The sequence below is a fragment of the Gossypium hirsutum genome, chromosome A10, assembly GCF_007990345.1.
Source record: "Gossypium hirsutum isolate 1008001.06 chromosome A10, Gossypium_hirsutum_v2.1, whole genome shotgun sequence".
In the NCBI taxonomy this organism is placed as follows: Eukaryota; Viridiplantae; Streptophyta; class Magnoliopsida; order Malvales; family Malvaceae; genus Gossypium; species Gossypium hirsutum.
In genome coordinates, this window is record NC_053433.1 from 17,220,136 (window position 1) to 17,244,483 (window position 24,348).

Sequence of the window (24,348 nt, forward strand, 5' to 3'; positions counted from 1 at the left end):
AACTTCAACTGAAACAAACCGAAACCTCAATGTACCAATAGTTCAGAAAAAACAACCGGTACAGAACCTTGATGGAAACCCCATGCGGATGGTTTGGCAGGTAAGGTCACATATAGGTTTCTTAAAAGAAATGGATTGGTTGAATTGGTCCAATACGCGTTGTAGACTTAACGGGAGAAAAAATCTTATCTAAATTTGGTTCTTTAAAATATTGTTAGTTTGGTGAGATTATTGAAGGTCGTGGAAGAAGGAACTTTATTATTATTATTATTATATGGTCGTCATCATCATCGCATTTCAAGTTCTTCTAACGATATTTAAGCGAAACTGAAATTTTATTATGTTTTTAACATCACAGACAATGTCTCAGCTCTGGGTCGGAGTTAATAACCACGTGGGGATCAACATTAACTCGTTGACTTCGGCCAATTACACCTCTTGGAATGCAAGCTTTCACAAGGGGGACACTGCAGATGTATTGATTTCTAACAACGCTACGACTAAGAATTTCAGGGCTTCTTGGACCTACCAGACAACTAATAACCCTCAAGAGAGTTCTAGTCTTTCTTATCACACTGATCTTGCGAAGGTTCTGTTGGGAAGAAACCGAACAACCGAAACAAAGCGAAAGCACAACCGGTGTTCTTTCTCTCCTTATAACTCCTGTCAAAAATTATGGCAAGCACAATAGCACAAGATATGTTCTCTAGCAACCTTAATCAACCACAAATCAACTAATGCAACCACAACAAAAATAAATAGAGACACCGATATTTTTACGTGGAAAACCCCTCTAAATTAAGGGTAAAAACCACGGGATTTTAGAGTCCGATAAAGAGCTCTACTATCATCAAATGTTCGACTACAAGATCACAATATCAAGCCTACAACAAGCATTCAACTCCGACAAGGCTAACAATATGTAATCTTTAGCAAAAGAGAGAAAAATGAGAGAACATCACCAAAAACGTAACTGCTGAAAAATGGGTATTTCCGACGCTACAAGTCTCGGATGAAAAATCCGACCGTACAAAGTCAAGAACACCTTATCACCTAGCTGCTGTCCAAAAATCAGCTCAATCGAACCACGGATGGACCTTCGATCGAGGAGTTGATCACTGCTGCACCAAGCTTGAAAAACTGATTTTTTTTTTATTCTCTCTTTTTCTCCAACGAGCTTCAATCTCACTCTCTGTTTTTCTCTCTTTTAAATTGAGAATTTGACACTCAATAATAATAGAAAGACAAAACATTATGGCAGAAAATATGGGTTTCCCACATAGTGGGACCCATACCCAACAAATCTCCCACTCCAACTATGTGGAGAATGCCTCCATGCCGGAGGTCAAACAACATGCTTCAAACTTTCCTCTTGGTAAGGCCTTCGTCAACATATCAGCACCATTATCATTAGTGTGTATCTTCTCAAGCTCTAACAGCTTAGCTCCAAGAACATCTCGTATCCAATGGTACCTCACATCAATATGCTTAGATCTAGCATGAAAAGTTGAGTTCTTACCAAGATGAATAGCACTCTGGCTATCACAGTATAGGACATACTTCTCCTGAGTAAAACCAAGCTCATGCACAAACTTCTTCATCCAAAGCATCTCCTTACACGCTTCGGTTGCTGCAATGAACTCTGATTCGGTGGTGGACAATGCAACACACTTTTGCAGTCTCGATTGCCATGCCACAGCTCCCCCTGCATAAGTGATTAAGTAACCTGAAGTAGATCTCCTCGAGTCAATGTCTCCGGCCATGTCTGAATCTGTATACCCAACAAGAACAGGTTTCTCATTGCCGAAACAAAGTTTCATGTTGGAAGTGCCACGAAGATATCTCATAATCCACTTCACTGCATTCCAATGCTCTCTGCCTAGATTAGAAAGAAACCGACTAACTGTACCAACGGCATAAGCCAAGTCTGGTCTCGTGCAAACCATTGCGTACATCAAACTACCCACGGCTGAAGAGTAAGGAATTTTCTGCATCTCTTCCTTCTCCTTTTCTGTGGAAGGACTATGCTTAACACTCAATCTAAAGTGCATAGCAAAGGGAGTATTCACCGCTTTAGCTTTGTCCATACTAAACCTTTGAAGTACTTTCTCAATGTACCTCTCTTGTGATAACCATAATTTCTTGGCCTTTCTATCACGTGTCAGTCTTATGCCAAGAATTTGCTTTGCTGGCCCCAAATCCTTCATTGCAAAGGATTTACTCAACTCTTGTTTCAACTTCTCAATTCTAGAAGCATTCTGACCAACAATAAGCATATCATCAACATAGAGCAAAAGAATAATAAAATCATCACCAGAGAATCTCTTAACAAACACACAATGATCAGAAGTAGTCTTCTTGTAGCCTTGCTCCTCCATAACAGACTCAAACTTCTTGTACCATTGCCTTGGAGCTTGCTTCAAACCATACAAGCTCTTCTTCAATCTGCACACATAGTCCTCTTTCCCTTGTGCAACAAAACCCTCTGGCTGCTCCATGTAAAGCTCTTCTTCCAAGTCACCATGAAGAAAAGCAGTTTTCACATCCATTTGTTCAACCTCTAGGTCATAACAAGCTGCCAAACTCAGTATAGTTCTGATAGAGGACATCTTCACAATCGGAGAAAATATTTCTTCAAAATCAACCCCCTTTTTCTGAGTATAACCCTTGACGACCAATCTAGCTTTGTATCGTGGAGATGAAGACTTCTCTTCTTTCTTCAACATGTAAACCCACCGATTATTCAAAGCTCTTTTGCCCTTAGGCAGTTTCACCAATTCAAAAGTATGGTTCTCATGCAAGGATTGAAGTTCGTCTTTCATCGCTTCAACCCACTGATCTTTGCATTCACTCTCCATAGCCTCTTCATAACATTCAGGTTCTCCCCCGTCAGTCAAAAGAACATATTCATCAGGAGAATACCTGACAGAAGATCGTCGATCTCTGGAAGACCTTCGAAGTGGAACTGCTGGTGGAGCTATAGGTGCTTGTTGTTGATCATTCACAACATCATCCATGGGAGTATCAAAGTCACCTATAGTCTGATGGTCACCACTAACATCACCATGCACATCATCCTGGATAGGATCTGGTGAAGAGTCTAGGGGAACCGGATTCACATCGATCAAGTCACCACTACCTTGTGAATCCACTTTCCGTCTTATCAATGTCATCAATGGTCTGATCCTCAATAAAGACAACATCTCTGCTTCTCACGAGTTTCTTCTGAACTGGATCATAGAGTCTATAACCAAACTCACCGTCTAGACCATAACCAATAAAAATGCATTGTCGAGCCTTGACATCCAACTTGGATCTTTCATCCTTTGGAACATGAACAAATACTTTACAACCGAACACACGTAGGTGATCATATGACACGTCTTTACCAAACCAAACTCTATCTGGCACATCACCTTTCAAAGGAACACTAGGAGACAGATTTATCACATGTGTCACTGTATTCAAAGCTTCAGCCCAAAACGATCTTGGTAACTTTGCATCTGACAACAAACATCTGACTCTCTCAATCAATGTTCGGTTCATTCTTTTAGCTAACTCATTTAACTGTGGAGTCTTTGGTGGTGTTCTCTGATGTCTGATTCCCTGTTGTAGACAATACTCATGAAACGACCCTGTGTACTCGCCACCATTATCAGTACGAATGCACTTCAACTTTTTCCCAGTTTCCCTTTCAACTGATGCTTGAAACTGTTTAAACACCTCAAAGACTTGATTTTTAGACTTCAAAGTGTAAACCCATAGCTTTCTTGAACAATCATCAATGAAAGTCACAAAGTAAAGTGCACCACCATGTGATCTTACTTTTATCGGACCACAAACATCTGAATGGACCAACTCTAGCAACTCTGATTTCCTATGAGGAGGATGGCTTCTAAATGAAACTCTTCTCTGCTTTCCTGCTAGACAATGAGCACAATTCTTCAGTGTAGCATTCTTTAAACCCGAAAGTTGATTCTTCTTCGCTAAACAGCTAAGCCCCTTCTCACTCATGTGACTGAGTCGTTTATGCCACAACTCAGTTGAGCTGTCATTCAGTGTCACATTCACCATCTCTCGAGAAGTCAAAGCTTGCATCAAGTACAAATTTGAGCTCTTCTTTCCTCGAGCCACAACTAAGGAGCCTTTAGTCAGCTTCCACTGCCCTTCACTGAAGGTGTTACAAAATCCCTCATCATCAAGTTTTCCTGCAGAAATCAAATTCCAACGGACATCCGGTGCATGTCTGACATCCTTGAGAGTTAACTTTGTTCCATTGTTACTTACCAAGCTAACATCTCCCATACCAATACCCGAAACCAAACCATCATTACCCATCTTCAATACCCCAAAATCACCAGGAGTATAAGATGTGAAGAATTCCTTCCTCGACGTGACATGAAGTGATGCACCAGTATCAATCACCCAACTAGTCTCGTCGCATGCTAGGTTGACCAAATTCTCATCACAAATAACTAACAGATCTTCATGAGTAACAGTAGCAACACGCTCGGATTTTTCATCGTCATTCCGATCGTGTTTATCACCACCACATTTGTTCTCTTTCTTCCACTTGAAGCAATATTTCTTGATATGACCTTTCTTACCACAATGATGACACTCAAGATTCTTGTATCTCGATCTTGACTTGCTTCGGCTTTTATCTCTACCCTTTCCATCTTTGTCTCTGTTTCTCCCCCTGTTCTCGATAACCAACACCTCGGACTGTGATGTAGAACCCTGAGATCTTCTTCTAACCTCTTCATTCAACACACCACTCTTAGCCAAATCCAAAGTAATAATACCCTGTGGGGCAGAATTAATGAGTGAGACTCGAAAGGTTTCCCAAGAGTCTGGTAGAGTAGCAAGCAACCAAAGTCCTAAAATCTCGTCATCAAATTTGACACCCATACCAAGCAACTGATTCTTCATACTCTGAAATTCACTAACATGGTCAGCTATAGACATTCCTTCTTTATATTTCAGCGCCATCATTTTCTTCAGCAAAAACAACTTGTTATTGCCCGACCTCGAAGCATACAAGCTTTCAAGCTTCTCCCACAATGTTCGAGCATGTGTCTCTTGATCAATGTGGTTGTAAACATTTTCTTCAACAAATTGCCGAATAAAGCCACACACTTGTTGATGCTCAAATTCCCATTCTTCATCACTTTTCGAATCGGGTTTTTGAGTAGTAAAGACCGGAAGATGCAAAGCCTTCACAAACAACAAGTCCTTCATTTTATTCCGCCAAAATTGATAATTTGTGCCATTCAACATAATCATATTGCTCGTATTAATTTCCATAATTACCTGACACAATAACCAAGCTCTGATACCAATTTGTTGGGAAGAAACCGAACAACCAAAACAAAGCGAAAGCACAACCGGTGTTCTTTCTCTCCTTATAACTCCTGTCAAAAATTATGGCAAGCACAATAGCATAAGATATGTTCTCTAGCAACCTTAATCAACCACAAATCAACTAATGCAACCACAACAAAAATAAATAGAGACACCGATATTTTTACGTGGAAAACCCCTCTAAATTAAGGGTAAAAACCACGGGACTTTAGAGTCCGATAAAGAGCTCTACTATCATCAAATGTTCAACTACAAGATCACAATATCAAGCCTACAACAAGCATTCAACTCCGACAAGGCTAACAATATGTAATCTTTAGCAAAAGAGAGAAAAATGAGAGAACATCACCAAAAACGTAGCTGCTGAAAAATGGGTATTTCCGACGCTACAAGTCTCGGATGAAAAATCCGACCGTACAAAGTCAAGAACACCTTATCACCTAGCTGCTGTCCAAAAATCAACTCAATCGAACCACGGATGGACCTTCGATCGAGGAGTTGATCACTGCTGCACCAAGCTTAAAAAACTGATTTTTTTTATTCTCTCTTTTTCTCCAACGAGCTTCAATCTCACTCTCTGTTTTTCTCTCTTTTAAATTGAGAATTTGACACTCAATAATAATAGAAAGACAAAACATTATGGCAGAAAATATGGGTTTCCCACATAGTGGGACCTATACCCAACAGGTTCTACCTGAACGGGTTATGATTGGATTCTCAGGTTCCATAGGCCTGGCTAAAGAGCAACATATCCTTAATCATTGGAGTTCAATTCAACTTTGGTAAGAAGAGAAACAAAGGGAAATACTGCAAGAAAGACAACAATAGTAATAAGTGTTGTAGTACCTGTGATTGGCTTTATGGTTGTGATAGTTATATATCATGTTCCGAAAGAGGAAAAGGAAAACAACAGAGACAACAAACTTAACAACATCAATGGATGATGACCTTGGAAGAGGAGCTGGACCAAGAAGATTTTCTTATTTAGAACTCGTCTCTGCAACCAATAACTTCTCAGAACAGAGGAAATTGGGTGAAGGAGGGTTTGGTACAGTGTATAGAGGTTACCTGCCTGATTTAGACTTGGTGGTGGCTGTAAAAAGGATCTCAAAAGGGTCCAAACAAGGGAATAAGGAGTATGTAACTGAAGTGAAGACCATCAGCCAGTTAAGACATCGGAATCTGGTACAACTAATCGGTTGGTTTCATGATCAAAGGGAGTTCTTGCTCATCTATGAATTCATGCCAAATGGTAGCCTTGATTCCCACCTCTTTGGCAAAAGGGTTCCACTTTCATGGCCTATGAGGCACAAAATATCACTTGGATTAGCCTCTGCAATTCTCTATCTTCATGAAGAATGGGAGCAGTGTGTGGTACACAGGGACATCAAATCAAGCAACGTAATGCTGGATGCTAGTTTCAATGTTAAACTTGGTGACTTTGGGTTGGCCAGGCTCATGGACCATGACCTAGGTCCCAGAACAACCGGGTTGGCTAGGACTTTTGGCTACATGGCTCCAGAGTATATCAGCTCAGGAAAGGCGAGTAAACAGTCGGATATATTCAGCTTTGGAGTGGTATTGTTAGAGATTACTACTGGGAAAACATAAGTGGATCTTAGTAAGAAAAGTGAAATGGGATTGGTAGAGTGGGTTTGGGATGTTTATGGGAAAGGAGAGCTTCTTGCAGCTGTCGACAATAAATTAAACAAGGATGTTGTGGAGAAACAAGTTGAATGTTTGATGGTTGTTGGACTGTGGTGCGCTCATCCTGATAGTAATTTGAGACCCTCAATCAAGCAAGCCATTCACGCTCTGAATTTTGAGGCAGAAATGCCAAATCTTCCTACGAAGATGCCAGTTCCTATGTATCATGTACCAACGACTTCATCAGCCACTTCCGCAGAACCTTTACTAACTAATTCAAGCCTGGAAACGGGTCGTTAGAACTTGTTTACCTTCCTGCTTTCTCTTTTCTCGTTTTTTTTTCTTTCTCAGTTTGTTCTGGTATAATCTACTTCAACCTTAGCCATGAGTTGGGCAAGTTTCATAACTATCAAATCACCATGCAAAGCTTGTATGATGTTCTTATCGAGTTAAATTGAAACATTTCGTATATCAAGCTTCTCTAGTCAAGTTTTTGAAACGCTTTCAACATTATGGACTTTTAATGCCTGGCTCAAGTTGTCATAATGTTGCCTAATAAGAGTACGTGGGCCTAGTAAACAAAGCGAGACACGGAAGGCCTAAATTAACCTAGAGTCGTTATTAACCAATTAGGAGTTAAGTTTTTTTTATTTAAGCATATTAATGTCTTAATTTAAGCTAATTTTAAATAAAAACTCTTATGAAAATTTTAAATAAAAATTCTAAAGAAAATTTGAAACTTAAATTTAAATTTTTACTTTTAAGGGGAACCTTAAAAATACCTAAATAATTCTAATAAAATACCTTCAATTCCTAAAATTAATTCTATTTTAGAATTCTAAAAAAAATTAGAAATTACCAATGAATTAAGAGAAATATTAAAATACATCTACAACTTATTCGATCTTTTATTATTATTATTTAAAAGATTTAATTAATAACGTTGAACCTATCAAGATTTTACGAAAGTATCCTATGCCAGATTTATGATTTATCTTACTTTAAAATTCTTAATTTAAGGTTTAAATTCGTCAAAATCCTAAAATAATATATCTTAAATAATATTTATTAGCTTTCTTAAAAAATTTCTAAAATAAAATACTGAGAAAGACCTACACATGTTTACAATTCACCTACAAAAATTGCCAACAATTATAGGATGGAAAAATGACTTAAAGTTCCCTTTTTTAAAATGAATAGTAATAAAATAGAAAAATTAATTAAATTGGCTAAAGTTAATGAAAAGTTAAAACTCTTTAAAAAATGACAATAATAAAAAGAAAATTTAAATAAATGAAATAAATAAGACCTTGACATGATGATGATAATAATAACAATAATACACCTTATTCATAATACAATAAAAGAATCAAACTAATATAAACAAATAATATTAAAATGTATGTAAGGGGAATGTGTAAAAAAAACATAAATATAAATAGACATGAAAATAAATAAAGACAAAATAAGAATAAATAAAAATCATACAAGTGTGAATAAGTATAAAATATTAAAATAAAATGCATAATTGACATTAGATATATAAGCTATAAATGCAAATGAAAGGAATGTATAAGTGTAAATAATTTATTAAAGATGGAAACAAAATGACATAACTTGATTTTGGGACTAAAAGATAAAAAATGTGGAAAATAGATGACTGATGTAGCAATTAATTTACTTTTAATTTTTAAATTTCAGATTAAAATCGAAGGTTTGAATAAACAAAAGGGTTACGGGTGTAAATAAGCCAGAGAGTGAGGGCGGTGCTGCAAAAAAATGATATTTTTTTCTAAATTTAAAAAGTAAGAGGGTGGAAAAAAACTATTCATTCTTTTATTTTTAACCTGATTTAATAAAAAAAACTCTTCCTCCTATGTTGGCCATGATTCCACCACCGGAAAGTCCAATGGCTCTCCAGCCTCCTGTGGTGGAGTTGCCACATACTGTGGCCGGAATTTATTTTTTTTTGCAAAATCAAAATTTTCTTTAAAAAAATCACTATTTTTTTAAATTAAAGTTTTATTTCAAAATAGTTGAAAAAGATCAAAAATTTATTTTAAAAAATTTAAATTTTTCCTTTAAAATGATTGAAAAACAGGTTTTTAGTTTAAAAATTTAAACTCTCTTTTTTTAAAAAAAATCAAAACTTTTTCCAAAATCAAGCTTTTTAAAAAAAAACTTTTATTTTAAGAAGGGGGAGTGAAAAAAAGAAGAAGGGATTTTTGGAGCTCCTAGGGGCGGAGGACTGACGGTCCGATGACGTCCTCTCATCGGAGCCCAAAACTTGATCACTCATGATATGTATATGGCAAAAAAAAATGAAGAATAAAAAAAATGAAATGGAATGCTTCTTGTTGTTGTTTTTTACCTTTTTTTTAAGAACAAAATATGAAAAGCCCCTTCTTTTTTTCTTTTTCATTTCATTTCATGTATATGTACTACTTTTCAATCTTGTTTATTTGTTAAAAAAAAAAAGGAGATAATAATAACATTTAATCGTAGTAGTAGTAGTAGTAGTAGTAGTAGTAGTAGTAGTAGTAGTAGTAGTAGTAGTAGTAGTAGTTTATGAACATAAATAGAGCTTTTTATTATCATCATCATGTCAAGGCCTTTGTCTGAGCTCTATTTATGTTCATACTATTGGTTGCTTCTCTTCTTGATAGTGAAGGTCTTCCAGAGTTACAGTTTGGCTAGAGATTACATTAATTAGGTTTTTAAGGTGATTAAAGGTTTGAACTTGATGGTTTTATGGCGTAAGGGGAGATGGGTTATGGTTCAGAATTGGTTGGTTCATGTCGGATTTTATTTTGGTGAATGTCTCCTAGGTATCAAAGGATAAGTAAGAGGTTTTTGTATTAAGTGTGGGCGAGTTGTTATGATAAGCAAGAGGTTTTTGTATTCATACAAACCACACTGATTGTTTTAGTCATTCTAGTGTGATTTTAGACCGAAGAAAGTTTGGGCTAGAGATGAACAAATCTGCACACAAAGGGTGATTATTGAGGCATCAAAGTTCAAGAATAATTAAAGTATGTAAAAGCCAAAGTTTAGGAATAATCAATCTGGCCACAAGAGAAAGTATTATCTAACCCGAGGATTTGTTAAAGTATTTAGATTGAAGATATATATCTTACATTATCTTGAGGCCTTCTTACTTATACCCCAAGGCTATGATCTAAGGTTTGATGGGGACCAATGGCTGTGCTTAAGCCTATCTCGATCCTTTACTAGCCTATTATGCTTTGTTAAGTCACATTATTTTACTCATCTTGTACCATTTGTGTTTGTTGAGACTTTAAGTTGTGTGACTCATTAATTATTTTGAGTTCTTATTTCTTTCACTAGTTGATATAAAAAAAAATTGGCTCAATATCACATTATAAATATTTTTCAAATTGAAAAAGGTTTTTTCCTCTAACCTTCTGAACTAAACAAATAGTTCAACTTTGTGATATGTGCAGCTCTTATATGTTCTGCTCTGTATTAAAATCCGAGTTTAATTCATATAATGGTGTAATAAAAGTGGAATTCAAAATCGACTAGAGTGGATAATTTTAGATTGGACACAAAAGATACACCTAAAATACGAAACCAGATGAAAAAAAGTAATAATAAATTGACAACTAATATCTACATTTAACACGACTAGAGCAGGAGGGAAAAAATATACACAGTCTAATGTACGGAATACCAAATCTATAAATCCTTGTCATTAGTCTACAATCTACATCCATTAAAAATAGTTAAAAAGCAAGCCATTTTGGCTTTCCCTTTTATATATTCATTGAATAATAATAAGTACAAGTTTGTAAAGCTCCAATCAAACAATGGCTTCCAAAACCCCCTTTGGAGCCAGCAACATCCCTAGAATTATTATCATTTCCACCATTACAATCGCCATTACAATCCTCCTTTGGTCCTTGAAATTGTCTGTGCCCTTCTTTTTCTACCCACAACCGCCTATAATCAAACTAAACAATCTTCTGGTTTCGAATTTTAAAGTCTTGGATTCAAATCTTGTATCCATTTGGTTGGGCAATATCACAGTATACAACCCAAATATTGCGCTATCGATCCATACGAATCAACTTGAAGCTTCCATTCTTTACAAACACGATTACCCGTTATCGTTGACCACCGTCGACAATCTGGAGCTGTATGTGTGGGAAAAAAGGGATGTTTTCGTTAAGTTCGTGACGACAGGGAATGAAAGTGATCAACCAATCATCGAATACCCATTGATGAAGGAGATTGAAAAGGATTGGAGAACAGGGAAGCTTAGTTTCCGGGTAAGATTCAGTGCAGTGATTAGATATGAAATTGATTGCCCTGGTTTAAGGGGAAGGACAGTGATGATGAGCCCTCATACTATAGATTTGGATGTCATTGTTGAAGATGGAAGGAGGAAGAGGAGGAAAAGAGGAGAAAATAGCGCGATTTACGATATTATTGGTGATATCCCTAACTATGGACGTTCTTGGCTTATCATGGTTAATGATGACTGAATTTTGTCCCTAGTTTGAACAAAAAGAAAGAAAAGGAATAGAGGTGAAATCTAGATCTATGGATGCCATTTTACCAGTTAGGTTTGAAATCGTCATGGTTTCTTGGATATTCATCTGGAGTTTGAAGATTAAGAAAAAGAATTACAGGTGGGATTTGAAATCTAGATCTACAAGTTGATGGTATGAATCAATTTCTTTTCATAAGTTAAAAAGGACGAATTTGGAGAGTAGTCATTTTTTAGGGGTGTTTATTCATTCATTCATTCATTAATTAGGGTAGTGCATTCTGTCAAACTTTGTTTTGTGATGAATAAAATTATTGATGTGTTTTTCTTATTTTACACTATAATAAAATTTTGTACCATTTTTTAACCTACATTCATATGTATTAGCATTCCTGGGAATAGCAAACAATATGACACAATGTAAAAATAAATGATATGATACATTGCTAATTTGCTGTTAGAGTCTTCAATTTTACTACTAAATATTTTCATGTGAAACATGATTTATTATCATACAAATATTAAAGAATAATATAATTTAAATATAATTGCTCTATTCAAAAAAAAAAAACTTGCAAATTGCCTTTAAAATTTTGTTTGTGAAATATAAAAAATTCATCATTAATTTATAAAAAAAAAGAAGAAGATCTCTATAATGTAATATATACAAAAAGAAAATAAAGAAAATGAAAAAGATAAAAAGGGGGGGGGGGACAAGGCTGAAGCTACTAATTATGATAAAAGTGAAATAAGGGAAAAAATTTTATAATGTTAGGTGGTATTTGGAAATTTATTTTCTGATTAGATTTCATCGTAATTGTTTATAATTATATAGGATAATATATTTAGATAATTATTATATATTATGTGAAGGAATCACACTCAATTCCAAATTTAAAAAAAAAATTATGATGATTAAACATAAACATAAATTGTTATAAATTTGCAGCTTTTTTCTCTTAACTATATTATCATATTTATAAATCCTAATACAGCAGCAGTTTCTAAAGTGTATGACAAGTTCATCTGTCTCTTTCCATAAATCATATTCAACAAGATTAGCCTCACACAAAAAAATTAAAAAAGGTTTAATTGGCTTTTAAGTTGTATTACTTTAACAATCATATAGCTAATAATCAAAATTTCAATGCACCGAATTTAATTTGCTTAATTTATTAATTTGGCTGAATTCTAAAACTTATTATTTCAAAAATAAATTACCTTCAACATTTAATAGTCTTTTTTTTTATCAATATAGATGATATTATTAGAAATACTAATAATAAGAAAACAAAAGGCTAGCAATAAACCCTAGAACAATAAACAACAGAAGCATAAAAACCCTAGCTACTAAACAACAGCCATCGTCACCGATGGATGTCAAAGAGCTGACGGGAAGGAGCAGGGCGGCCGGAAAGCTGGAGTTAACACTTAACCTCCATAACATACCATTTATGAAAATAAAAACTATTTTAAAAATTAAGAAATAAAAATAGAAAACAAATTAGATGGAGACATGTTGTCTAATTAATAGGAGTGATATCCGTTTGGTTTAATTGGGGTTTTTAGATATTTTGAACTGTACATTTAGTTCGACTCTGTTTTTCATATTAATTTTTAGTTTTGAATTTTGTGGTTTTTTTACTCAATTAATATAAAAAATAATTAATTATGAGAAATATATGAAAAATATATTAATTACAAAAATAAATATTTGTTACAGTATTCTAAAGGTGTCGCCTGACATATTGATAATATTAGACTAAAATGTGATGACTTAAAATATTTAAGGATTTGATCTGTAAATTTCTCAGTTTGGAATTGGCAACTGAAAAAAAAAAGCTTTAAGAATGTTGCCTGTGTGGTAACACAAAACTTTAAATAGGATAAATTATTTCATAAACCCTATTTGTTTATTTTTTTTCTTCTCCTTTAATACCACAAATAGAGAGGCCTCTTACCAATTAGTCTAAAATATTTTTTTCTATCAAAAAATATTTTTATAAAAAACCTTATTCCAACTGGAAATAAATTTCATTTATTTTTCAAAAAATAATTTTTTTTGTTTAAATTATGTCTAACATATTAATGGTATTCATAATAGTTTTCTTTCGCTCACATTATATTTGGAAACTATAAATTTAACTAATAATTATAATTTATAAATAATAAGATTTTTTTAAATATTTTGTAATTATAATTTTATACCGTGTTCATAAATCAAATTAATAATAAAATTATAATTATTTTTCAAAAAATAAATAAAATTTATTTTCAATTAAAATTAGCTTTTTATAAAAAATACTTTTTGATAGAAAAAACTTTTTGGACTAATTGGTAAGAGGCTTCTCTATTTTCGGTGTTAGAGGGGAATAAAAGAAAATAATAAATAAGGGGGTTTATGAAGCAATTTATCCTATTTAGAGTTTGGTGCCGCCACAACAGGCGGCACCCTTAAAGCCTTTTTTCAACTGAAGAGAAATTTACAGATCAGGTCCCTGAATATTTTAGGTCATCACATTTTGGTCTGGTGCTGACATATCAGAACATTATAACAAATGCCTATTTTCGTAATTAATTTGTTTTCCATACATTTTTCGTAATTAATTTTTTATATTATTGGGGTAAAAAACCAATTTTTGGATATATTTTGAGAAAATGAATTTTATTTTATAATTTTAAATATTATTTGACAAATTTTTTTTAAAAAATCACATTTTTTAAAAAACAATAGTTTTTTTAAAAAACTTTTAATTATTTTTTATTATTTTAAATTAAATATTTTATAAAATAAAAATTAATTATATATTAAATAAAAATAGAATTCGATTGGATTTCATGATTCCAATTTGTAACCTAACATTTTCAACTAAATGACCAGAAAATGCCTATTTCCAAAAATAATTACAGAAATGGGTTATTTTTCTTCATAATTACAGGAATGGTCCGATTTCTCTAAAACGCGTTGAGCTGGAGCCGTTTTCAGGAGAAACGCAGAAAAGCGCATCTAACTAAGCACTTTTTTCCCTGCTGACATGTAAAATGTGCTCACGTCAGTGTGCTTTAGTAAAGTGCTTCCACGTAGGCGCACTTTTGCTCGTGCTCCAACGGTCAATTTCAACGGCTATTTCAACTAGCCGTTGGCCCCCAACGGTAAAGAAAAAAAAGAAGTATAAACCCCTCCACACACACATTTCTCACAATTCTTTCCTAAATCTCTCAAATAGTCTCTTAAATTTTTTTCCTAAATTATATTTTTATATAAAATATTCTTTTTATTTTTTTATTAGTAATTTCAAGAAATAATTTTTTATTAAAAATTTGTTCATGTTCAATTATATATTTAGCAATGGTCGGCTCTTCAACCCGTTTTAATAACAAGCACATCTCCGTCAACCAATTGCAAATGGTAGGAATAAATTTTAATTTTTTTCAATTTTTTTTTATTTCATAGTTATAATTGAACTTAATATTTTTTTTATAACTTTTATGTAAATAGCTGAAAGATCGAATTTTACAATGTCATATTCGTAATCTACCCGGTCCTCCATTACCGTTGATTGAAATATACCTGAGGGAAGCCAATTTTTTGCAAGTGGCCCTTGTAGGCCAGGAATGTAAGTTGGACCCGAAACTCATAAGCGCATTGGTGGAAAAGTGGAGACCCGAGACGTACACATTCAATCTTTCATGTGGTGAGTGTATTATCACACTAGAGGACGTATATTTACAATTGGGGTGACCTATGGACCAGTCGGTAGTCACCGGGTCTATTCAATCTGCTGATTGGGGATTGTATGTTATGATCTTTTGGGTGTGGTTTTGGAGATGATTTACAGAGGTCGGATCGAAATGGTCTGGTTATGAAATAATTTTGTGGAGCTGGCGAAAGATTCGACTGAAGAGAGAATAGAAAGATACGCTCGAGCATACATCCTTTAGATTGTCGAGGGTATTTTGATGCCAGATAAGTCACAAAACCTTGTACATCTAAGGTGGCTGCTAAAACTTGTCAATTTTAGAGGAGATGGCAAACACAGTTGGGGGTCTGCCGTGTTAGCGACATTGTATCGAAAGATGTGTCGGGCGATGAAACTAGAAAAAATTAAAATTGGCGATTGCCTTTTACTACTACAATCATGAGTTCGGTACCGCTTTCCATTTTTACGTCCTCAAGTGAACTACCCGTATACATTCACACTCGTAACAAGGTAAAATTTAGTAGATATTACCATTATCAAATTGATTTAAAATAAAATTATTATGCTAATAAGTTATTTAAATAGGTGGAACCATGCCCCCGAGTCACGTGGGATTACCTATCGAGCTTGAAGATATACAGCTTTTATTAGACCAACAATCGGAAGCATATGTATGTATTTATTTAATTTTGAACTATATACAAATAACGTAGTCAATTTCTTATTCAGTATTCAGTAGTATATATAACTAATGTTTTGATCACGTTCATATAGTTTGAATGGACATCATACGAGGACCCGACAATTCGAGCAATAATTCTTAAAGAATTTTTTTGTAAATCCCAACGCCAAGCACATTAAGATCTCATTGGTAGTATACGCTACCGTTGAGATGCACGAGGCGGATAAAGTGTTGTGACAATTACAGATTCTGACAATTAATTTCTGTGGCAACTCAAGAGCTTGATGATTTGCATTGTATCTGTAACAACTCGTTTTCAGTGAAATCGGAACAGTGGTTTCAGGACCAAAAATTCGAGTTCGAAAGAAAATTTATTTTGATATTATTTTATGGTTTGCATTATGATAGAAATATAGTAAGAAAATTTTTATAAGAAATTTTATTGATTTTATGTCTCATCCGATATAAAGAACCAAATTGTATAAAATGTAAAAGTTGAGTTCTAATAGCTATAAGTATCACATAGCTATAGAATTCAAACTTTGAGGTCCTTATATGACAAATAGACCATTTAGAAGAGTTAGTAGATAAGGATGATTAGTCATCAATGGAAAATTAAGAAAATAAAAGGATAAAATTGGAAAGATGAAAAATAATAAAATAAAACAAAATATCGTCATTTATCATCTTTCCTAAAATCAAAAGACATGGAAACCCTAGTTCGAAGCTTGAAGATAGACAAGCTTACTTTGGCTCAATTAGGTGAGTATTCAAGTCTCGTTTTTAATGATTTTTATATTTCTGAGATCGTAATAGCTTAATCTAGCTATCTCGGGGACTAATTTGTAAAGTTATCAAAGTACTAAGGTTTTGCCATGGATAAGTATGGTTGAATTATGAAGTTTTATGGCAGAAAATGAAAGGTTGTTGATAGATAAACAACTTTTGTAAAGGGAATTTTGATGAAATTATGATTTAGGGACTAAATTTAAAAGTTGTAAAGTTCATTGAAATATTCTAAATTTTGTGAAATACATGGGCTGCTAATGTTATATGTAAAAATCGGCTAGGCTTGGAATAAGGATTAAATTGCATGGATTTCATTTTCCGAGCCTAGGGACGAAATTAGAATTAATTAAAAGTATAGGGTCAAAATGGAAATTTTGCCTAAAATGTGAATTGGATTGAATTGAATATGAATTGTATTAAATTGATGTTAAATTCATTCTTATAGATCGAGGAAAAGAAAAAGTATCGAATTAGTAGATTACAATTCACGAACACTTGTCAAGGTAAGTTCGTGTAATTAAATTGTGTATATTTATATGTTTGAATTGGATGTTATATGTGTGAATTGTATGAATGTTGTATGTATGAAATTGATCACATATTCGATAATACCTAATAAATAATAAATCTCGTTTGGATAAATGAGATTCGATGGATACATGGTTCCCAAATTGGTTGTAGTCTTGCATATGTTGCGGACACACCATAGCTCGAAAAAGCACCCCATCATTAACTCTCATAAGCATCCCAATATATGGCCCTCTCGAGCTTTCCGTTATATGGATCCTGCGAGCATCCCGTTAATAGCTCTTCGGAGCATCCCAATTGGTTGTGATTCTGCATATGTTGTAGACACACCACAGCTATTATGAGCGTCCCGATATATGGCTCTTCATGAACTTCCCGATTAAAGGCTCTTTCATGAGTTTCCTGATTAATGGCTCTTCGGAGCTTCCCGATATTGGCTAGCTTGAACTACCCGATATATGGCTATCTGAAGCTTTCTGATTAATGGCTCTTTGAAGCTACCCGTTATTGGCTCGCATGAGCTTCCTGATTATGGCTCTTATGAGCTTCCCGTTATACAGCCCGGATAAGCTTCCTGTTACACGGCTCACATGAGCTTCCCGTTATATGGCTTGAGAGAGAACTTTCAGTTTATGTGCTCGTATGAGCATTCCTGAATATGAATTGATGGATAATACATGAATTGACGGATTACAATTTTGTACACTTAATATGTACTACCCATGTATCCATTGATATTTTAAATGATTCAATGGGTAAAGTTTCAATATGAAATGATATGAATTTAAGATGAATTACTATAAGAAATATTTAAAATACAAATATATGATATGTACATGTTCATGTACACTTGAAGTGATAAATGTTCATGGACACTTGAAGTGATAAATACATGTATGTGGAAATTGAATATTGATGAGCTCATTTATGTTTCTTGGTATTTATGTGAATTACATGACTAACATGCTTGATGAGGATATGTGTTTAGGCAAATTGGCTTGAGCATGTTTATTTGCTTATCTTAAATGTGAATTAAATGGTAAGTTAATTTCCTATTATACGAACTTACTAAGCATTAAATGCTTACTCTGTTTATTTCCTCTGTTTTATAGTACTTCAGAAGCTCGTTGGGTTGGAAGCTTGACGGAGATATCTCACACTATCCACAGCTAGTTTTGTTATAAAAAGTAAATTAAATTTTAGGTTATGATGGCATGTATAGGCTAAAAGTGGTCAAGAATGACATGTATGTGTCTAGTTGAAATTTAGCCATTGGTATGGCTTGTAATATAACAACCCGATTTTGGGCTTAGTTAGAACAGTGGTTTCGAGACCACAAATTCAAAGTCAAATGAATTAATTTATTATTATTTTAGTGTTATAGCATGATTTTATTAGTGCATGAAAAATTTGGTGAGGTAATTTTAACGTTTGTGAGCTTAATTTCGAAAAATGACTAAATCGCATAAGGGGTAAAAGTTCTATTTTACTTAATAGATGTACCACATAGCTAGAGAACCAAAATTTGGGGTCTTTAAAGTTCAATTAGACCCTTTAGAAGCTGATGGCCGGCCATAGGGGACAAGAAAATCAAATGGTCAAAGGGGTTGGTGACTTAATGTATGATAAAATAATACCCTAGAGACTAGCCTTCATCTTTTTCGTTCTTCCTTTCTCCTCCACCGAAATTTTAGCCATTCTAAGGGTTTTGGAAGCTTGAAATTTCATCTATTTATATATCTCTCAAGTAAGTGATTTAGATGCTTATTTTTGATAATTTTGGTACTTTCGGAACTCTTATGGCATGAGCTAGCTAATGAGGGGACCATTTTACAAAATGGTTGATAGTCTAGGGATTTTCCATGAAAGGATTTATGATGTTTGCTGAGTTTTTATGAAAAAAATGAATCTTAGTTGTGTAGTAAACAACTTTTGTGAAATGACAATAGGACCATTTTGTAAAGTTTGTAAAATGGATAGTAATGTTGTGAAACAGTGAGAATTTTGGGTCACTATAAGAGTAAAAAGGGTTCAACTAGGCTTAAGATTTGAAAAAATTCGATAAAAATAATTTTCGAGCCTAGGGGTAAAATGGTCATTTTACGAAAGTCTAAGGGCAAAATGATAATTTTGCCAAAAACTTGAATTTATGATTGCTTAAATTTATTTAAAGGTTAAATGAGTAAATTTTTATTATTTTAGATCAAGAAACACAAAAATCAGACTTGGATCGGGGAAAGGCCAAACAAGTAGAGTAAATCGTCTAGTCACCTACATTTTGTAATCCGAGGTAAGTTGTATGTTAATAATGCAACTATATTGCTAAAGTGTGTGATTGAATTGATATTGTATAAATTATTTTAATTGTGAATATGAGAATGCATGATAAGAAATTAATGTAATAAAGACTTTCGGTTGAACATTGGAATAAATGTGGATATTCATGCCTTAACATGAGATGATATGTGTGCTAGTGAAAGACATGTCTGAGACATGCATCGCCTTCGGGGTATACAAGCTAGTGTAAGACCTGTTTGGGACATGGCGTCAGCTTGTTGAATGTGTCAATGTAAGACTTGTCTGGGATATGGCATCGACACCAATAGATGAGAGCCAGTGTAAGACTTGTTTGGGACACAGAAACAGCCTAGATATATGAAAGTCAGTGTAAGACATGTCTGGGACATGACATCGACTTTGATGTGTTAGCCAGTATAAGATCATGTCTGGGACATGGTGTCGGCATTTTATTCCATGATTGGGGCTAATGAGTATCCCGTAGTATTCCAAATAGTTCAACGAAAGATTTATGATTTATATCAAAATGAGAAAAGTTATGACCATGTGGTGAATGGTATAGGTACCTACTTGAAATGTATGGGATGTGGATATCAATATATACTATATGAATTGTATTGGATGGCAATGAGTATGTTGTGCTTATGTTTATTTATTATGTTGTGCTTATGTTTATTTATTGTATTCATGAACAAGCTATGAAATTGTTATGAGCATATTGTGGTATGATAATTAGTTGATGTTTATTTACATGTAACTTTCTAAGTTTTACGCTTACCTCTTTTCCCTTCCATTTTCTTATAGTGCCGCCAAAGTAGCTCGTGGATCATTGCCTATGTCGGAGAAGCCAATCACACTATCATTTGAAGCACTTGGTATAGTTAGTTCTTTTATTTTGATTATGGCATGTATATGATCTTTGGATTCGGTTTCAGTGTCAGATTGTTTTGGGCTAAATGTGTTGACTTGCTTTAGTCTTTGACTCATTCTGTATATAAGACCATGAAAAAATGGCTAATATTAAAAGTTGTTATATGAATACAAGAAGGTCTTTCATGAATGAGAAATTGTTGGTATGGTTGAACAAGTGAATTTCAATATTTGGATAGAAAAATGCATGAATTGGTTGCTTAAGCATATGTGAAATGTGTAAAGACCTTAGTTGTGATTGCTTGATCGAGAAATCATGTCATGTTAGACTTTTGTATGGTGTTATTTTTTGTTTCAAGATAGCAAAGGGCTTGGTAGATAGCCTTATATCATCTACACAGGTAGACATACGGACGTGTGTCTAGGCCGTGTGTGATGCACGGTCAGCCCCAAGGGCGTGTTGTTCGACCGTGTCTCCCCTGCACCTCGAATTTGCAAGTTAGTATGCATGGTAGTAAAAACACCGGCAGAGACACAGTCGTGTGTCTCAGCCGTATGGAGGACACGGCCTCTGGCCACGGGCATGTGCCTTGGCCGTGTGCCCTTAATTTGTTGCTGATGTCAGAAACAAAATGTTAAGGTTTTTAGACACGGGCTAAGACACGAGCGTGTCATGGTCATGTGAGGGACACGGGCCATGGATACGGGCGTGCGTTAGGCCGTATGAAAACCCCTATAGGTTCGAATTTGAAATTTAATTCACACAGGCTTGGGGCACGGGCATGTCCCTTTATGCTTAGGCCGTGTGAACCACACGGGCCTTCAGCACGGCCAGGTCAAAAAGGGCCACACGGGCGTGTTGCCTTTCCACACGGGCGTGTGCCACTGTTTCAAGTGATATTTTCCAAAGTTTTCATAGGTGATCAGATTAATCCCAGAGCATGTCTAAAGTATGATTTGGGCCTCGTAGGCCCATATTAAGAATCAATAGGTTAAGAAAGGAAAGTGTTAAATTTGATCTAGTTTTTACAGTTAAAAAATGATTGAATACATGCGTTTAAGTAGGGGTGAGAGTTTGATCGAATCAAATCGAATGAAAAAATTTCAAGTTAATCGAGTTAACGAATCATATTTTATCATCCTAATTTGATTTGAAATTTTCTCGAATCGAGTCGAGTGAGATGGCGAATTGAATCGAATCGAATATATTTGTTCGAGTTAAATTTTAAAAAATAATTTTGGGTCATTGTAACCACTGTCACCTATCGTAATAAAATTTGTCTACCTTAATCAAAATTTTTATTAACTTTCATCACCTCATAATTTATTTATTAATATTTTATGTACGGGTTAGCTTCTTTACTTAGTTGTTTCAATTATCTTTAGATTCTTGTCACTATGTATTTTGGAATTAAAAATTATATTAAATGTAAAAATGTGATTTTTTAATAAAAGTTATTTTAAAGATAAAATGTGAAATTGATACCAATATAAAATTTTAACATGAATATTTAATGGCATAATTAATAATTCAATTTCAATATAAATATTCAATATGACTAAACAATTCAACAATATAAATAATATAATATGTGAAATTTAATTTAATAATATAAATAGTAGATATAAATAAAATTATTACTATTTATGTTTAGTCAATTTTTCTTTTGGATAATTTTGATTTTCTATTTGAGAGTAAAGGGTGAGAAGTAAATATTTAAGGGGAAAATAAAAAGTTTTGGGGGATAAAAGTTTAAGGGAAAGTAAATAGAGGGAGTAAAATTTTGAAGGTAAAATATTAAAAAAAATTGGGGGGATGGATTTGGGGTAGATAGGAGGTGGGATTGGAAGGAAGTAAAAATTTTAGGGGGAAAGTGGGAGGGAGTAAAAATTATAGGGGAAAATAAAAAGTTTTGAGAGTTTTTGGGAGTAAAATTTTGAGAAAAAGAAAATAGGAGAGTAAAATTTTGGTGGGAAATGGATTTTGGGTAGATTGGGGGGTTGGGATGGAAGGGGAGTAAAAGTTTTGGGGGGAAAGTGGGAAGGAGTAAAAGTTTTAAGGGAAAAGTAAAAAGGTTTGGGAGTTTAGGGTAAAAATGTAAAATATTATAGTTTGATATTCGAATTATTCGAATTATTCGAGTTATTCGAATTCGAAAACTCAACTAGATTCGAACTCGAAATTCAAAAAAAAAATTCAAGTTGACTCGAATAACTCGAATAACTCGATTCGTTTAACTCGAAATTCGAATTTTTATTTTATTTTTTCGAGTCAAATTGAGTTTTTCTCACCCTACGTTTAAGTCATGTAACGCCTCGTGCTTAGTCCCAGTCTCGGACTCGGGTGAGGGGTGTTACATGTAATTGGTATGTTTTGATATATAAAAAGTAGCCTTAATATGTTGATGTGTGTTTGAAATAGATAAATGATGGAAATTATATAGGTATGTTGAGGTTTGGTTTGAGATAGTATAAATTTGGTAAGTTTGGATAATTGAACCATATGAGTTGATATGTCATGTATAAGACTTTGTTTTGGCTTGATTTGGATGTATTGTATTGGCTTGAGAATATTTTTAACTGTTGATGAAGGAGAAATACAAATTGGGTTAATGATACGTGATATTCGTGACAGGTTTTAAATATTTATAATGAATCGTTCTTGAAACTAACTATTATCACGATGAAGGCAAGTATACCTATCGAACAGTAGTATAGTTTTAGCAAGACCGGATTGTCGAACCAAAAGGAACTAAAAGTACTAGTAATGACTGTCTTTTTTTTATCTAGCCTAAGAATAATAGGGTTTGTTTTAACTAACTAATAAGCTAAACTAAGAATTCACAGAAAATAGAATTGGGGAATTAGTTTTGGAAAAACGATTGAATTAAGACAATACCTAAAGAAAAATCCACTTAGACTTCACTTGTTATTTGACTCTAAATCGGACAATTTATTCATTTGACTTGATCCGTAGAAATCCCTAAGTTATATTATTATCCCTTTCGATACTAACAACGTCTAACTCTAGGTTGAATAATTGAAATCTTTTTCTAATTAACTCCCTAGGGTTGCATTAACTCGATCTATGGATCCCCTTATTAGGTTTCACCCTAATCCGGTAAAATCTTGTCACCCTATCTCTAGGCGCGCAATCAACTCCGCTTAATTATGACAAATGTACTCTTAGACAGGGTCTATTCCTCCTCTGAATAAGAGCTTAACTTGAATCAATATCCTGGAATATCAAGATAAGAATTAAGAACAAAATGTGTCTTAGGTTTTATTCCCCTTAGGTATTCAGGGGTTTTAGTTCATAACTAAAAAGGTAAACATCTCAGAAGAATAATGAATACAAAACATAAAGAAAAACCCAAAACTCCTGAAGGGAAATTGAGGGGAGACCTTCAGTCTTGATGATGAATCCAGCTTCTAAGATAGATCAATCGACTTTCCTTGAGCAGTTCCCTACTTCCTCATCTGTTCCCATTTTCCTCCTCCTCTAGGGTGTATTTATAGGCTTTAGAATGCCTAAGAACCCTCAAAATTGGCCTTTTCCGAATTGGACTCAATTTGGGCTCGACAGGGACACGTCCGTGTGCGATTACTTCAGGTCGTGGTCAAGCCTGTTAAATAGGCACGGGCGTGTTGTCTACCCGTGTGAGTCGTGCTTTGATTCTGCCAAATTAACACGGTCGTGTGGTCTGCTCGTGTGAGGAAGTCCAGGCCGTGTTGATTACGTACGTTGGCCCATTTTCTCCATTTTTGGCCAGTTTCTCGTTCCTTTCACTCTCCTATGCTCACCTAAGTATAAAATATGAAATTAAGGGATTAGGAGCATCGAATTCACCAATTTTAAGGAAAAATCATCCATAAAATGTGCTAAGCATGGGATAGAAATATGTATAAATTACGGTTTATCAATGAGAAATAAGGCTTAGCAATGGCCTTATTTT

The 24,348-nt window shown here is 34.1% G+C and overlaps 1 pseudogene; it reads left to right on the forward strand.

Moving 5' to 3' along the window:
* The first annotated feature begins 361 nt into the window (after window positions 1-361).
* Window positions 362-7,311, forward strand: LOC121207945 (L-type lectin-domain containing receptor kinase IX.1-like; annotated as a pseudogene).
* The last annotated feature ends 17,037 nt before the right edge of the window (window positions 7,312-24,348 follow it).